General features: G+C 34.7%; 1 pseudogene across 1 annotated transcript; it reads left to right on the top strand.

Annotated features, from left to right (window-relative positions):
* The first annotated feature begins 749 nt into the window (after window positions 1-749).
* Window positions 750-3102, top strand: LOC100801678 (F-box protein At5g03970-like; annotated as a pseudogene). Its single transcript, XR_413708.4, has 2 exons — window positions 750-874; window positions 1433-3102. The product of XR_413708.4 is annotated as an F-box protein At5g03970-like (transcript).
* Window positions 3103-3424: the final 322 nt, after the last annotated feature.

The following is a 3424-nucleotide window of genomic DNA, read 5'->3' as shown; positions in this document are numbered from 1 at the left end:
TCAGAGTAGTCGGAACAATTATGAAACCCCTTTACACAACTAAAGAAGCATTGATGAGGCTAATGTTACATATTAGTAGACAAGAAAAAGAATAACCATAAGCTCATGTTTGGTGTTAAAAATTGATACTTTGATGCTATTTTTTCTATTATAATTTTTACTTCCTTTATTTTTAATGGATACATAAGAAAATACACCTCTCAATTGATATTTTTCTCTTTAAAAAATGGCATACATTTTGTTTTATAAAAAAATGGTGTACCAACCATGCTAATATAGAAGAAGAAATTTTCTTCAAAACTATATAATTTTGGCATTGTTATCAATAAAAATAAAATAAAAATGTAAAGAATTAAATTAGAATCGACAGTACGCTTTTCTTTTCTTCACATTATTGTATAACCATAAATTGTGTAAATTACTTTTGTCACCCAATCATGATACTATAATTTTTTTTTTACATTGACTATATATAAAAATTAAACTCTTATGCTAGTTTATATAAAAAAAACATATTTAAATTAAAATAAAGTTACCCATCTATACAAAAGTAGAAAAACACACATTATGGTATAACATTCGGAGTAACTGATTTTCGCACACCCCATTATATTTATATTCCAAAAATTTCCAAAACTAATTTTCGGAATATATGTTAAAAAAAAGTGAGAGAGACGGGGTGTAAAGATTAAAAAAATAAGATGGTGTAAATGGGCTATTGCAAGACAGATCCACAATTTAAGCGGACGCAATAACAGCACAGTAAATGCCCAACTCATAAAATGTGATTCTAATATTAAAAATTCGTTCTTGGCTTGATCAATCGACTTTCGACGAGGGCAAGCTCTCACCTTTGAAGCCCCAATTTTGAAGAGTGAGTCAATCCATTTCCATTTCTGTTTCTGTCAATGTTATTCTTTGCATTCAATTATCCTGTACCCTCCACTTTCCCTTTTCGATTTTATTTCTTCGCAGAAGGAATACATTTATTGTTCAATTCTTTTAACCGATTGCATGTGTGTTTCACAAAAAGAAGTTAAAAAAAAGAAAAACTTTTGATTAGGAACTGGGTCTCCTGCAAATTGTGTTAATAAATACTTACTAGCCTCAGAAAAGTAGAAGAACCAAGTGAAATAGCATAAATTATAAATATGCTTTTACTTTTAACTGATATAAAGCCACATTCAGGTTGTCCCGATGAAACAAAAGATGGTTATGTTAATTCATATGAAAACCGTGTTTTATACTTGGTCAGATATTCATGCACATTGTATTTAAGTTTTGCCTCTGATGTCTGAAACCCTGAATAAGTGGGTTTGAATTTGTCATCACAGTTGCAAAATCTAGACTAGTGGTGAACATGGGGTTGGCTTATTTTTTATTTATTTATTATTATATTGTCGATGACTGAACTTATGTATCTCATTATCAGTTAAGAGATGTCTGTACTTCTTTTTGGCTCTTCTGAAGATGTTGTTAGTTTATGCTCAGCAGGATATAACTGGCCTGACAGAAACTGAGAGGATGAAACGTAATAATAGTGTTTATCCCGCTGCACTTAACTGTGATGACATCCTGCATGAGATCCTACTTCGAATACCACCACCAACTATCTCCAAATTAATTATCGTATCAAAAATATGGCTGCGTGTGATATGCAGTCCTTCATTTCGTCAATGCTACGTGAGGCAATGGGGACAAAGTTTTCGACTTTTGGGTTTTTTTGTATGCAATTTTTTATATCTTGGAAGACCTCGTGATGGCTATCGTCGCCCTCGTTGGGAGCCTGCCCTCCCAATCTTGTCCACTTGCAAAGACGGTGATGATTTGAAACTTTCTGGAATCCTCAAACATCTTGGGTACTTCGTTGATAGTTCCAAAGGCATTATTCTTTCTGGTTTCCATCCAAAGGCATATTATGTGTACAATACTGTGACCAAGCAAAAGTATGACTCCCAGAACCTCAGCAATTCTATAAAGTTCTGTGCATGGCATTGATTGTTGAGGGATATCTGGATAGTGACATATGCTACAAGGTGATCCGTGCAGATGTGAATGCAAACTAAAGGAACGCAACACTGTCTCAATTGAGACTTACTCATCAAAAAGTAGACAATGGAAGCAATCCACTCTGATGTGCTCCACAACCTTAGCATTGTGCCCGAGGACGGCAGCTATGGTGGTTGGAGGGGTTGTACACTGGTTTGCAATGTGGGGAAAACTTGCCATTTATGATCCTCGTCTTGGAGACAGGTATATAGCCTTGATAAAACTACCAACAGGTGTGTTAACACACGAGCATGAGGAATCTGTTCTTGGGGAGTCATCTGATGGGCTTTTGCAGTATGGCCAGAGCAATAACTTGGGTCTGGAGATATGGATACTTGAGAAGGAAGCAGGAGCCAACTCATCTATTTACTGCAACTGCACTCATCTGAAGTACAAGTGGATTCTGAGGTGGAGATTAAACTTTAAAGTATTATGGAAGCAGATGCCGTCTTTAAGCACACATTCTAAAGAAACTCAGATATTGTCATTCCTTCCTCAGAATTCTACATCTATCTTCATTAGGTCGGGGTGGAACATTTTGCTGTGTGATTTGGAGACCAAAACGGTGGAAATTGTTAATTATCAGGGTCGTGGAGGTACCATTTCATGGGAATCTAGCAAAGTAGTTCCTTACTTTCTACCAGCTTGGCCACACACTTCCTCGGTGTCGGTGTCATGACATCATGGAACAAGGGAAAACTTGTCGTTTTTCAATCTATATGCACTTGGTCTTTTCAATCTAAAAGTTAAGGGTTTGTTTTTATTTTCTGATTTCACTTTTAATTAGAAAACTATCATCTTGTTTTCAATCTAAAAGTTGTTTTCACTAGTTTCTATACAAATCTTTGAAAACTGGAAATAAATTGAAAACAAGGTAACAATTTTATAATTAAAAGTAAAAACCAAAAAACATTTTGTCAAAGTAAACGGACCCTACGCTTTAAACTTGTTTGTTCTGTTTTGAAGTCTAGCCATAGTATTAGTAGGTCCTTCATTTCTCTTGTACATGCCTAGAGGTTGCTGTTTTATCAAAACGCTGAAAAATATTACTCTTTTGATTGTGTTCTATTTAGTCTTCTCGTAGAAGAATTCAGAATTGCAGCCTGATACAGTCGCAACAAGCTGCATATAATGGTTTCCAAAGATGAAGATGCAAGACTCTTGTTTTTAACCGTTTTTGTTTGGTTTTGTTAAAGTAGAATTTGAATATAGTTTTGTTTGATTATGGTAACTATGTATATGAATTTCATACATTGAAAACTGATGTCCTTTAGCAAAACACATTCGGTGTGCTCAAGGGTGGTAGTTTTGTTTCTACTAGAGAACAGCACCAGTGGAAGCTATTCTACGCTAGTTTTCATACATTGTGTATTTT

Source organism: Glycine max, chromosome 3 (assembly GCF_000004515.6).
Source record: "Glycine max cultivar Williams 82 chromosome 3, Glycine_max_v4.0, whole genome shotgun sequence".
Classification (NCBI taxonomy): Eukaryota; Viridiplantae; Streptophyta; class Magnoliopsida; order Fabales; family Fabaceae; genus Glycine; species Glycine max.
This window is presented reverse-complemented; position numbering and strand designations above follow the sequence as displayed.